This window comes from Mytilus galloprovincialis, chromosome 3 (genome assembly GCF_965363235.1).
Source record: "Mytilus galloprovincialis chromosome 3, xbMytGall1.hap1.1, whole genome shotgun sequence".
In the NCBI taxonomy this organism is placed as follows: Eukaryota; Metazoa; Mollusca; class Bivalvia; order Mytilida; family Mytilidae; genus Mytilus; species Mytilus galloprovincialis.
In genome coordinates, this window is record NC_134840.1 from 3,055,865 (window position 1) to 3,070,945 (window position 15,081).

Below are 15,081 nucleotides of genomic sequence, written 5' to 3' on the forward strand. Positions count from 1 at the left end.
AGATGAGACAAGTATTCTTTGAGCTTTTTGGGACTGCGATACCCAATAACAGTAGGTGCTGGAAAATTTCTTTTAATGAAGGGTCTTTTTCAATAAAACGCCAGTGCTTGCGAACAGTAGTTGAAATATTTGTCAATTCAGTATGGAAGGTGACAACAAACTGAATTATATCTGGGCGGGTCGTCTAATCTTTGTATTCCATGTGGATCGTTCGATCTTTTTCTTGGGCTTTATCTATAGGTTCTGAGAGATTTTTGGTTTTCTATCCTTTTGATTTTAGTGGTTTTCTGAGTTGTTCCAATAAAGGCAACAGTACTATACCGCTGTTCAAAACTCATAAATCCATGGACAAAAAACAAAATCGGGGTAACAAACTAAAATCGAGGGAAACGCATTAAATATAAGAGGAGAACAACGACATAACACTAAAATGTAACACACATAGACAAAATCCCACGAGAATAACAAATATAACATATATATAACATCAAAACCAAATACATGAATTTGGGATAGACAAGTACCGTGACACGCCTTATCGCAATGTGAATTTACACTAAAAAAAATAAGAGAAAACAAACGACACAACGTTATAATGTAATACACACAGAAACGAACTACAATATAACAATGGCCATATTCCTGACTTGGTACAGGGCATTTTTAAAGGAAAAAATGGTGGGTTGAACCTGGTTTTGTGGCATGCCAAACCTCGCACTTTTATGGCCATGTGAAATATAACATCAAAATGACAACACAGGACTACAATATAAATAAAAACGATAGTTGAGTTTGGATTCCGAGGAGCAAATTCGCTTTAGTCTAATGACTTCACTGTAAGGAATGCTCCTTGAGCAGTGTTTAGGGTGAAAACTTGGTGTCTATCAGTTTTTTTCGTGTGGAGATCAGTTGTCATGACATCGTTTTTTTACATATGTGGCAGTGTAGAGGAAAGCAATTTTCTTGCTAGCAAATTCAGATGTAAATTGTACTGAATGAAGGAACAACTAGATACAATGATCTAAAAAGAAGCAAAAAACGATCCGGGTTACAAACTAAACCCGAGGGAAATCATTTAAAAGAGGAAAACAAATGAACATCAGGAACACTGAAGTGCAACAAAACACAAACTCAAAAATACATAAAAACGGCTTTGATAACAACTGCCATATCCACGACATGGTACATGACATTTTAAGAATGGTGGATTGAACGTGGTTAAATGGCTAGCGAAACCTACCTATAAGACGCGTGATGGCAAGTTCAAAATCAACAGTTGTACAATCATTCAGAGAAGTTGGCCTCTTTATAAGATGTCTAAAAAAGTCATTGTACTTCATTGATTTCCATGATAAAATAATTAACGGATCGAGAAAGATTGGATATCTCAACCAATCGCTTCCCTTTTCTCGTAATTTAAACTTCTAGGCTCCTAGTTAACTTATTCTCATGTGGAATATGCATAAAGTTTTTGAGACTGAATTATGTGATCAAACATCCATCAATTAATGGTTTTGAAAATTGGCGAATACTTTTTTATATGTGATTTTGTCTTTGTGCATAGACGTACGTCTTTGAAATAGCGATCTATAATGAAGCATAAAAGAGTTACAGTAGAAAATACGATTTCGTGTCCCTACAAACATATTCATATCACCACCAGATATAGTAACTACTATCTCTTTTATTCACTGGTCTGATTTACAGGGTGATCGATGATCTACTGAACCCAAACAAAAACATGTGTTTCTTCAAACAAATAGATTGACTTTTTTTCGAAATGTGAATATGAAAAAAAAACAATAAAATAAAATTTAGAGTGGAAATAGAGAAAATGTCAAATGGACAACAACCCCACTAAAAAGAAAAAACAATCGAATGAGTCCACAAACTATCCCGCACCCCAAGACATGTTCTAGCTAGCTCCTGAACGAAAATGTGTACTAGGTCAGTGATAATGGAGGCCATAATAAACTCCAAAACATATAAATGAACTTAAATTGAAAAGACTGACAAATACTACAGACTGATGACCTTGGAAAGGCGAAAAAATACGGCGGGTTTAAATATGTTTTGTGATCTCAACCCTCCACCTTTACCCCTAGCCAATGTAGAAAAAACATACAAACATCAATATGCAAGTAAAACTCAGTTTACGAGAAGTTTGAATCCGAAGTCAAGTTACAGTTATTTCCCCTTCCCCTTTCAGCGTTACCAACAACGCACTTTATCGTCCCAATGCCACAATCGTACTATAATTAGATCAAAGGTGTACTTTTCAGCGCCAAACCATCACATTCCAGCGTTCAATCACATAAGGAGCTGCTGTTGAAAATCTGTCACATATATAATTTAAACAAGCGAGTTTCAAGCATTCATGCTAAGATGACAAATTTCAATGTTTTCATAGATGCATTATAGCTTTTTGTCTGAAACGACTGATATTATACGACTAAGCATAGAACATTAGTTGTTAAGAAATATACAATAAAGCAAAACAAGATCATATAAAAAGGATAAACCAGCTTCATTTCTCTTTTTTATTCTTTCTCAAAAACAATTGATTGTTGACTGTAAGAATCCTGTTGAAAAACCAGTTTCGGCTGCACATCTGTTCTCACATCTGATTTATGAGGTCTGTCCCTGCATCCTATAAGACAGAACTATACTTTAAAATACAATTCCTGACACATAGAGTAATCTCAATGGTTTGTTTTCTTTTAAACACTTATGTTGTTTGGTTTTTTTCTTTGATTGGACCTGTTTTGCATACTACTTTCCAAGAACTGAAAAATCTTAACAAATAGGTATGTGTGAAATAGGAGTAAAGCCCGATTCGATGCACAATGACGATAAGTGTTTTGCGAATTTTGCACACTGCTGATCAATTCTAGTGAATGTAAATTTCTTTTTGCACCCTGACATTAGAAATAGCATAATAGACGCAGCTATATTAGCTCGTTTCTCATATTTTGCATATACGAACAAATAAATTCTTCTATGTGCTGTAAGGTTTTATGTAAGCTAAATGATTGCTAAATAGACACATCTCCACCAGGGACATAGAAATTAACAACATTGGATCCTCGTACGACCTTAAAATTATTTACATATGTAGGACTCGGAAGTGCAATGGGGACATGAAGTTCGATGTTCACGCCGAAGTGTAATAGGATGCGCCGGAGTAGTGTGGAATGTTCCTTTCACTGGTTTGCGAGGGTGTATGTGACTCATGGTAGCAAGTTCAAAATCTATAGTGGTCGATCATTATGAGAAGTTTATATTTTCATTAGAAATAATTTGCATCAATTATTGTCTATAGAATAGTATTGGCATTTCAATATCGATGTTATGTATTGTATGAATAAAATAAGAGATTGTTAAAAGAGTTATCGTCCTGCAATAGGTTATTACCTGTAAGTACCTTGTGGAAATTATAGATTGAAATATACCTTATATGTGCGGTGAAATTAGGACAAATGTTTAATATGAGCAAATCAGCCCTAATACGGAATAATAAGCATGTGCAATATTGATTACGTCGACCTAATGTATTTTTTAAAACAGAAATTTGAGAGTTGTGTTTCTATGTCGTTTTGTTTTGCTGTATAGACGCAGTGTTTGATATAAAGATCCATGAGGGGACCATATATAAGTGCAAACATTTGGTGAAAAAGGTAAAATTTCGTGTCCCTTGCAAACGTGTCATATTTTCTCAGGTTCAGTAAAATCATTTATCATACTATTTGCTCTCGTACAAAGGAGCATCAATGAATTACTTACAATTCCCTACAAAAAGCTGATTCTAACAAACAAATGAACTTCGATATCGAAAAATGAACATGAAAAGTAAAATAACAACAATTCCGAGGTAAATTGAAAATGGAAAGTCCGTAACCAAAAGGAAATCTAAAATCTAAATAAAAAAAGTTTATGTAATCATCCGTACTTCAATGTTACCACCAACGTCCTTCACTGTAAGTATCAGCAAGATAGCGTCACATTGTAAATATCTTTATACAGCGTAAAACTATCGCATCCTGTTGACACTGATGACATAACATGAACACTATTTACATATTGTTGTGCCGTGCAAACAGGGAAGTTAAATCTTTGGTTTTACTGTAACTTTCTCGGGTTATTTCATGATGTGAATCAATAAATCAACTGTGGTGCTATTACCTGTAGTCTAATTAACTTGTGTATGTATGATTAACATTGTTAATTCATTTACAATAGGTGCATTTCTTCATATTATTCTCCTGACATCGTATTATTTCATTACTTGCCGCCATACTTCTCGTGCTAAATATAGGGGCGTTGTAGTCGTTGCTATATTAACAAAATCTGGTGCAGAATACGGGCTATTTCGCCATAACGTTGTAGTGAAGCTTACGTCTCCTCAGATATTATAGATCACCTAATGACTCAGATACAAGTGATGAACCAAACAGAGATGGTACGGAACTTGTAATTTAGTAAGCAACACATTTCACCCAAAATTCGGGGGTCATACATTTAATTTAATATAATTCTCGACTTGCAAGCGCAAGCGGTCTTTCACCAGATTTCTCCAAATCTCGGAAGTAGCACCAAAAATAGATGGTGCAATATTTTATCGTAATTAGTCTTTCCACTTTTCGTGTATTTGTTCTACGTGAAATTTGATAGATAGTCTTTTCCGTATAATTAATTATAAGTTTTATAGTGGATTTGACATTCCCGCTAAAATATTACAGAACAAATTAAAGCATGCACAACAAAAAAAATCCAACTTGGGTGATCTGGTAGGATTGATCCGGCTCAAATCACCCCTATTAGGACAAAGGAGCTGGGATGTAATTAGCATTATGACAAGAAGAAAAAGTTTTAAATCTATTCCCTGGTATATTAACTTTTTATAATATGAAAGAATAAACTCCATGTTTTAAAATGAAAAACCTCATAGAATGTAAAATATGATATGTACAATTGTATCATGTCATAACGAATCCGTAAATAGTTTAGTTGAAATCAATTCACTAATTTAGGTCAAATTACGGATTGGAAATGTTCACTCTCTATATTACAAAAAGCGTGAAAGTGTGATTCACTGGTTTTGGAGGAGTTGCCGATGGTGGATGGTCATCTCCTATATTGTGAGACTACAAAGTCTTTATTTGAATATGCGACACCCCAGCAAGCATTCAAGGGGAGTGACCTCAACCCTTGAATTTAATTTTTATGGACCCACTTAACACATGGCTACATTATATGTTTGAAAGCTTGTTTTGTGTGTTGCACGGACGTAATGAAATCATACTTTGCAATTTCTGTCCAATCGAGATCAAAAGACCAAATGTATCCGAATGAGCAGCATTAATCACATGAAATCGTTAATGAAACTTAATGCAACCAAAATGATAGAAATAAATTGAAACAAAAATATTTGTTGGTGATTCTAATTCATCAACCAAACAAAATCCTTTATTCAGTACTAAGAAAGTATTTTACATCATCAAATTACTTTAAGCTCGCTTAATGTCTAATCGTCTTAAATGTCCCGAAAGATCGCTATTCGCAAACAGTAAAATCACAAAAATACCGATCTTTGAGGAAAATTCAAAACGGAAAGTCCGTAATCAAATGCAAAAATCAAAAGCTCAAACACATCAAACGAATAGATTACAGTTATCGTATCCTGACTTGGTACTGGTATTTTCTTATGTAGAAAATGGTGGATTAAATCTGGTTTTATAGCTAGCTAAACCTCTCACTTGTGTGACAGTTGCATACAATTCCATTATAAAATTGAGAATGGAAACGGGGAATGAGTCAAAGAGACAACATCCCGACCATAGAACAGACAACAGCCGAAGGCCTCCAATTGGTCTTCAATGCAGCAGCGAGAAACTCCCGCACTCGGAGGAGTCCTTCAGCTTGCCCCTAAATAGATATAGTACTAGTTCAGTGATAATGAACATCATACTAAACTCCGCATTATACAGACGAAACTAAAATTAAAAATCATACAAGACTAACAATGGCCAGAGGCTCCTCACTCGGAACAGGCGCAACAATACGGAGGGGTAAACATTTTTTTTTAGATCTCAACCATCCCCCTATACCATTCACTACAAACTCCTCAGAGTCTGAATTGACCAGTTTTTGTGCTCGATCAGTAAAATCGAGCACACATTTTACTCGACTAGTCTCGACATTGTCTCGACTGTACTTAACTGTACTTAAGTGTACTCGACTAGGTCTCGACTAGGTCTCGACTTTACTTAATTAGTCTGATTCAGTACTTGATGATCTTTGTGTAGTCTGAAATGGTCTTGACCAAGGCTCGACCTGTCTCGACCTGTCTTGACTAGTCTCGACCTGTCTCGACTAGTCTCGACTCAGTCTCAACCAGTCTCGACCTGTCTCGACTAGTCTCGACTCAGTCTCAACCAGTCTTGACCTGTCTCGACTAGTCTTGACCTTCAAATTTAGTTTTGACTGGTGTAAATCAGCCCATCTAACTAAATTAAATATTGATCTTAAAAAATTCAAGCTTATTAGGTAGTTTGATTTATTGCTGTGAAATGAAAGAATTTAATTTTACAATATGTAAAAAAAAAATTATTATATAAAAATTCAGATAGGCATCTTTAATTTTTTTTATAACTTTTTCAAATCAACTTGAATATTCATCAAACTATGCAGCTATCTTACATATATATCGAGCTTACTGAATCTCATTTCATTTAGTTTTTTGTTGTATTGCTGTAAAATTTAAGAATTAAAGTAATCTTGGTATAAAAAGCTAGAATTTGCAATTCGGACAAAATAGAGATAGTACACTTTAATTTTTTTAATAACTTTTTCAAATCAACTTGGATTTGCATCAAACTATGCAGCTATCTTACATATATATCAAGCTTACTGAATCCCATTTCATTTAGTTTTTTGTTGTATTGCTGTAAAATTTAAGAATTAAAGTAATCTTGGTATAAAAAGCTAGAATTTGCAATTCGGACAAAATAGAGATAGTACACTTTAATTTTTTTAATAACTTTTTCAAATCAACTTGGATTTGCATCAAACTATGCAGCTATCTTACATATATATCAAGCTTACTGAATCCTATTTCATTTAGTTTTTTGTTGTATTGCTGTAAAATTTAAGAATTAAAGTAATCTTGGTATAAAAAGCTAGGATTTGCAATTCGGACAAAATAGAGATACATTTGTAGTACACTTTAATTTTTTTAATAACTTTTTCAAATCAACTTGGATTTTCATCACACTAAGCAGCTATCTTAAATGTTTACTAAGCTTACTAAATCCCAGGTCATTTTGTTTTTTGTTGTAATGCTGTCAAATTTAAGAATTAAATTAATCTAGGTCAAAAAAGCTAGAATTTGCAGTTCGAACAAAATAGAGATAGTACACTAGTATCTAAAATTATATGAATCATCTTAATACTAATATTTTGTGTGAGGACTCCGGATGAATTTTATCAAAATTTTGCAAGTTTGTAATGCCATGGTTCTCGTGCATTTGATATTAAGTGTTGAAAGTTTAGATTTGATCAAATAGTTGTTCGTGAAAACTATTATAGTTATTTAAGTTGAGTCAGAGCACTTGTCTTTGCAGTTTTTCAATGTCATGTGAGTGGGTAGAAACTTAGATATGAAATATGATGAAAGTTATAATAAATTGTCATTTTTGCCAGTTAATCCAAATGTGATCTCCCTATTCTTTTCAGAATATTTAATTAGAAATAGGAAGATGTGGTATGAGTGCCAATGAGACAACTCTCCATCCAAATAACATTTTATGAAAGTAAATCATTATAGGTCAATGTACGGCATTCAACACGGAACCTTGGCTCACACCGAACAACAAGTTATAAAGGGCCCCAAAATTATTAGTATAAAACCATCATGTGTTGGTTAAATTTCAATGGTCACTCCAAGTAATTTTACTTCATCATCGCATTTGATGTTCTGTCAATGTAAGTTGAAGACTATGTTGGTTGCATGTGTTTTACTACCAATTGCTAAGGCTTGACATTTTTCAGGATTATCCTGCATTTTATTTAGTGAGAACCATGAAATCAGTGAACCACTGACTTCCTCCAATGAGTAAATCACTAAGGCATTAGACGAGCGGGATTTTGAAAGGGTATTGCAATCGGCATGATTATGCCACAAACAAAGAGAAAACATATCGTTGATGAAAGTTAAAAAAAAAAACTAGACCTAAAGTATTTGTGGCCGTTCTGTTATCTTTCACATTCACAGGGCCTGAACAGAATAAATGACTACACATCTAACTCATATGAACATGTCATGGCTGCATCCATTACATGTCGATAATCATATATTGAAAGTTTAAATTTTTCAATTTTCCTTTATTAGATAAATTACGAAAATATATGTACTCCTTATCTAACTATTTAATTATACTTCTTTTTTTTTACCTATTGTGCAAAAACCACCAACCAATCATTATATTATAATTTTGAAAACAATGGTTAAGGCAAGATATCAATTGGGCTGTTGATAAACGTGTACAAACGTATAGGCCCATAATACAATTCCATTATGCCAAACAAAAGGTTGAATATCATAATATACATTTGGTGTGTTGCTTCTTTTGATCGATCCAAATATTTTTTGTCATTCATTTCAATAGGTTCATCCAAGAACACTTTCAATCGAGAATAGTTTGAAGATTGTAAATAAGAATAAAGAAGGTGTGCCATCGAGACAACTCTCCATTCAAGTCATAATTTGTAAAAGTAAACCAATATAGGTTAAATTAAGGCATTCAACATAGAGCCTTGTCTCAAAACCTCCAAAATAGTATAAAACCTTTTCTTACTATTAACACCACTGGGTCGATGCCACTGCTGGTGGACGTTTTGTCCCCGAAGGTATCACGAGCCTAGTAAGTCAGCACATCGGTGTTGACATGAATATCAATTATATGGTCATTTTTATAAATTTCCTGTTACAAAACTTTTATCTTTCGAAAAACTAAGGATTTTCTTATCTCAGGAGTAATTTACCTTAGCCGTATTTGGCACAACTTTTTTGGAATTGTGGGTCCTCAATGCTCCTCAACTTTGTACTTGTTTGGCTTTACAACTATTTTGATCTGAGGGACACTGATGAGTCTTTTGTAGACGAAACGCGCGACTGGCATATCAAATTATAATTATGGTACCTTTGATAACTATTAAGACATGTGTAATTGAAATGCAGCGGGTTTAAAAACATTAAAACTTTTTTTACACAGAACAGCTAAGTGATATGTGTTGTTGTTATAGTAGTTGCTGGCGTGCTACAGGTTATGGTCTTAATAAATTATAATCCTGGTACCTTTGATAACTATCTTCGGACATTGTTAAGATGGTTTGATGCTTAACCCCGAACAGGACAGATTGTGTCTGATTTTCATATATTAAAGACATAATCTTTCAATCAGTTTAATTGAAGTCTTAAGCTGGCATGTCAGTAACTGTTAGTATTCCTTTGCTAATTTATGTATAATTATAATTTTGCTTAGTTTATTTTGGTAGCTGTTCTAACGTAGGACTCATACTCATATTTTGGAGACTTGTTGGTGCACTTTGGTTGTTTTCTACTCTTAGTCGGTTTGTTGTCTTATGACAAATTCCCCATATCCATTCTTATTTTATAATAATTGTAAAGATTAGAAAGTAAATATGTTAAACTTTCAAAATTTAGAACTTTTCATCCAACTTTATCAAGTATTATTTTTAGTGATTATTATCATGTATTTAAAGAGTATCCTTTATACATATATTTTGATATTTCAAGAGAAATTATAACTTGTACAAAGTTCAATTAAAATTCCATCTATCTTTGAAACAGTTAAATGGCTTATATACAATATTGGATTGATATAGTATGTGAGTTTATGGTTTAAATATTCACATTATAATTGTACGTCTGAATGGGTTATTTTTTTAAAATATTTTTTAAATACATGTTGTTATAGTAACATCTAGTTAGTACAAACTGGCCTCAGCACAAAATTGCTAAAAAATAGTTCAATACAAGTTTTGTTTTCCTCAATTTAAACAAAACTGGCGTTCAGAAAAAAGTTAAATAACAAAAAAAAACAGAATTCCGAGGAAAATTCAAAATGAAAAGTACCTAATCAAAAGGCAGATTATGTAAGAATAAGTTTAATTTCGAAACATATTTAGATATATTACTAGATAGAGATAGGTTTATAATATGTATATTTAGAACTGATAATTATAGATTACCAATTAAAACTGGTAGATGGATATGTTATATATGATAGACAAAGAAGAAAAGATACTGTAGTTTATTTCAATGTCAAGAAATAGGTGACGAATTTCACTTTTGAATTGTACATCACGAGACGACTAAAGGAAACTGATGTATTATTATTTTTTTTCTTTTGAATAAACCTTTCGTCTGACGTCGTTATTTTATCAAAATGTGTGTGTGTGTGTGTGTGGAAGGGGGGCAGGATTTTGTGCATTTTTGTTTTCTGTTACTTATTTTGAGTTGTTATGTCATTTGTTGCTGGTTGCCATCACAGTAGTGTTCACTCAAAAACTTAATAATTGATTATCATAATCACAGACACATCAAACGACTAGATTACAACTGTCATATTCACGACTTGGTACAGGCATTTTCTTATGTAGATAATGGTGGATCACAAATGCCAGCAATAATGAAAAGTCCTAATATTGATCATCAAGCTTCGTGCATTTTTACAAATCATTTGTAACGTATCACACATTCAGGCATATTTTTAAAACATTTCAATTGACATAAATAACAAAAACTACATGTCATTTATATGGATATAGGAAGACGTGGTATGAGTGCAATTGAGACAATTCTCCATCCAAATAACAAATTCAAAAAGTCAACGATTATAGGTCAAGGTACGACCTTCGACACCGAACAACAAGCTATCAAGGGCCTCAAATTTACTTGTGTAAAGCCATTCAAACGGGAAAACCAACGGTATATATATAAAAAAAAATGATCTTTTGATACGCCACAAAATTATGTTTACCTGAAATTTTCTAATAAGCTAATAAACTGTAAAATTTGGATTGCCTCAAGGGTCTTTTAGTGTAATTTTGTTTTAAAATAATTTTCCATTAAAAAATATTTACGAAAAAATTGAAATGTATGCTGATGACACAGCGTGACACTGTGCGTGAAAAAGTGTCCGTTCTACCGAAAAACAATTTAAGTCATGATCTCTGTCAAGCTCTGTTTTAATTATGAAAAAATCAACACCTGAAATAAAAGAATGACACAACTTTTTGACAGATTTAATTGGTAAAGTTTGTGAGACAGAATTCCATATGATAAACAAATTCCTGTATTAAAATGTTCAACAAAAAACTCCTGTTTATCTAAAATCTCGAAAATTTATGAAAATAATTGATTTACAATTTGGAAGTAATTCGGCCAGACATAAATATCATTAAATCATCCTTTACGTAAAGTTCTGCAATTCTATGGAATAGCGTATAAAGAAACATATAAATATCAACATCTTTATGTTTTTTTCACATATCTCTGTCAAACCACATAGATCATTTATTTTTATGCACACTATGAATTAGTTTAATTTTATGTATATATATACAGTTATATCAATAATTTACTTACTATATGAGGGCCCAAAGTAAGATAAAGGAAAACTAATTGGTTCACCCTCTTTTGAAAAAAAAATTATATTATTATTATTACTATTATAATTAATTATTATTATTATTATTATTATTACCTTGGCAATCCACAATACACTGAAATAGAATGGCAACTAACACAAGCAACTGTTTTCCAGTTTTAAAGTGTGCTATTTACGTTGGATAATATTGATGCAAAATTATGTCTTCCGTAAATTTCCAAAATGCCGGAGGTTTCGCATTCAACCAAGCGTTCAGTGACGTTATTGTTTTGTCGGTCAATTGATGAAAGTTAATCAAATACCTTCCTTCATATACAATTCCAATTATCTATCATGTATTTCCCTTCAACCGCATTATCGCACAAATTTATGCACACTATTAACTTCTTCTGAAATGTAGAACAACAATGTATATAAATTTGTAAAAACGTTAAGTGTATATATTTATGTATCACTTCACCCATAGAATACCTATTTACACGTGTTCAACAACACAAAGGTAGAGCCACATAGAATGAGGTATTTTATTAGACATAGATTTCTATTTATAAAATGAAGACTTTCTACATTAAAACAAACTTTTTTGAGCAGTAAAATGTGTTTAGGACGAACAATTCTGCTAGTGATGCGGACCACAATTAAAACCTTTTGCATGATTTAAAATGTGTTGGCCGAAGTTATTGATTCATGGATGCTGACCACATTTAATACGTAGTGCCTGATTAAAAATGTGTTGGCCGATGTTATTGATGTTGGTAACTTATTTCTCTTTCTAACAGTTCTTGGAAAAAAAGATTGCCTATATGTATATGGCTTGCCTCTCTCTTGGTAGAATCAGTTTTTGTCTCTGTTGCGGTAATCATTTAGGTTCAGATATTGTTGACGGTCTCTGCTGATTAAATCATGCTGCAACTCTTTCACAAAACAATCTTGAATAGAATGCAATCTATTTGTTTTATCCTTCTTCAAGGCTATCATATGTCAATGTTTTTCCCATATTCCTAACATAGCCTGACGTATGATCTGTGTGCAAAAACTTGTTGCTCCTTTCTGTGATTGCTTGTTTGCCTTTGTCTTATTTCTGTTTGTTGGACACAGTACTGTGCATGCATATTTCAATACCTGTCTAATTATGGATGCAGGAGTAATATCCTTTATGGATTTTTTGGGTATCTTTTGAGATTTCAATTGATAAATCGTAAGGTTGATTTTGGATTTTTGTTTTACTTTGCTGGTTGTATTTTTAATAGTTTATCCAAGGTCAAGCATTTGTTGGCCTTGATACTCTTTCGCCATTTGTTTTCCACAGTCCCCAGTGATGTTTAGTCTTTCTGGAGTCACTGTATTAACGAAGATATATTTTAAAATTATTAATTTCGATATGTGACATTAATCAAAAGGATTTCTTTTAATTCTCAATACAAAGGATTTCTTCTTGACGATAAAACTATCCGCTAAGGTTGGTCAATTAAACAGTAAATGGCTGTTCACATTGACGTGGAGTGTTGTATACACATTGCACACTATAACAACTTCGATGATTTTTGTTCTACAGAAGACAACCATATCCTAACATAGACCACTGTGACAACCATATTGCATTGAGAATTAAAAGAAAAAGTACACTGCTTTGTACAAATACTGACATCTACATTGAATTCAATTATTTTTTTGACTCATTTACAAAGAGATCGCTTTCGTGTTGTATTGCCGTTAAGGTAAAAATTTAGCTTATTTTTCATGATAGACATGATAGAACAACCTTTTTACTAAATTATCATATACTCCAATAACTAAAACATAATTATCAAAATTATATTCATCAATTATATTCCACTGTCAGTATCACTACAGACGAATCTTTGTAGAGGATTTTAGATTGATATTTATTACAAATGTCAAAGATTGACCCAGCAATTGATATCAAATCGATATCGATGAACTTCTACAGTCATGACATTACCAAATACGATTTCGATGACAACCCTAATGACAAACCCAGATGACAAACTCTGATGTTGATATCAAGCACGTCGACACTTACTAAGTAACGATGATGAACTGAAAATAAGACACATTGAGCTGATTTAATCATGATAAGAGGATTGCTGAATTGTTATCGCTTTATTTTTTCCATTTTATTTATACAACATAATCAAGTTGTCACCTTTCCAAATTATTTTCTTTAAAACAAACACATTTCATTTTGTGTATGACACTGACATCTTATTCATGTGAAATATGGTTACATGCAAAACCAGTACAAACATGACTAAAAATTTAAATACATACGATGTAGAAGGATATGTTTAATTGTATAATGACAAGTTATGACAGTATTTATTTTTAGTTTACTACATATACAACTAATGCCCTTGGGGTTGGTACGGAAATTTTCATTTTTCATGTCTGCACATTTAAATAAAAAGTCGTATAGTATATTAAATGAATATAAAACAAGTCATTTGAGAAAGCTTTTTGAAGTCTTCAACACATTTTATTCAAAGAACATAAATTATAAAACCATATGAAATTATGTTGTCATTGCTGCAACACATATAGTAAGAGGTACATATCAATATCGATTGATAAACTCATCATAAAAACCAAGTTTGATCTTGGTATTTGCGCCAGACGCGCGTTTCGTCTACAAAATATTCATCAGTCACGCTCGAATCAAAAAATGCCGTTGATATCAAAAATAATTAAAGAACCTTAGTGAGCACGCTCACATACCCCACGTCCCCACATTGTCATTGGAGAAATTAAATAAGTGTAAGAAAAAACATTGTATAAGAAAAAATATTGAATAATAATTTCCTGTCAATATGCACATCTACATAGTATGTCCTTAATATCTACAAAATTTCATGAAATTATGTTGTGTGGTTTTAGAGGAGTTGAGATGACAAACTGTTGCAGAAGTACATTGAAGCAAATAAGTTCAAAGGGGCGCAACTCCTAGAAAAAATAATGAATTGTAATTTCCTGTCGATATGCACATCTACATAGTATGTCCTTATTATCTTGTTATCACATAAGCAACACGACGGGTGCCACATGTGGAGCAGGATCTGCTTACCCTTCCGGAGCACCTGAGATCACCCCTAGTTTTTTGGTGGGGTTCGTGTTGTTTATTCTTTAGTTTTCTATGTTGTGTCGTGTGTGCTGTTGTTTGTTTGTCTTTTTCATTTTTAGCCATGGCGTTGTCAGTTTGTTTTAGATTTATGAGTTTGACTGTCCCTTTGGTATCTTTCGTCCCTCTTTTAAAAGGTTTCATTAAATTCTGTTGTGTAGTTTCAGAGGAGTTGCGATGACAAACTGTTGCAGTAGTACATTAAAGTAAATAAGTTCAAAGGGGTGTAACTTCTAGAAAAAAAATTGAATC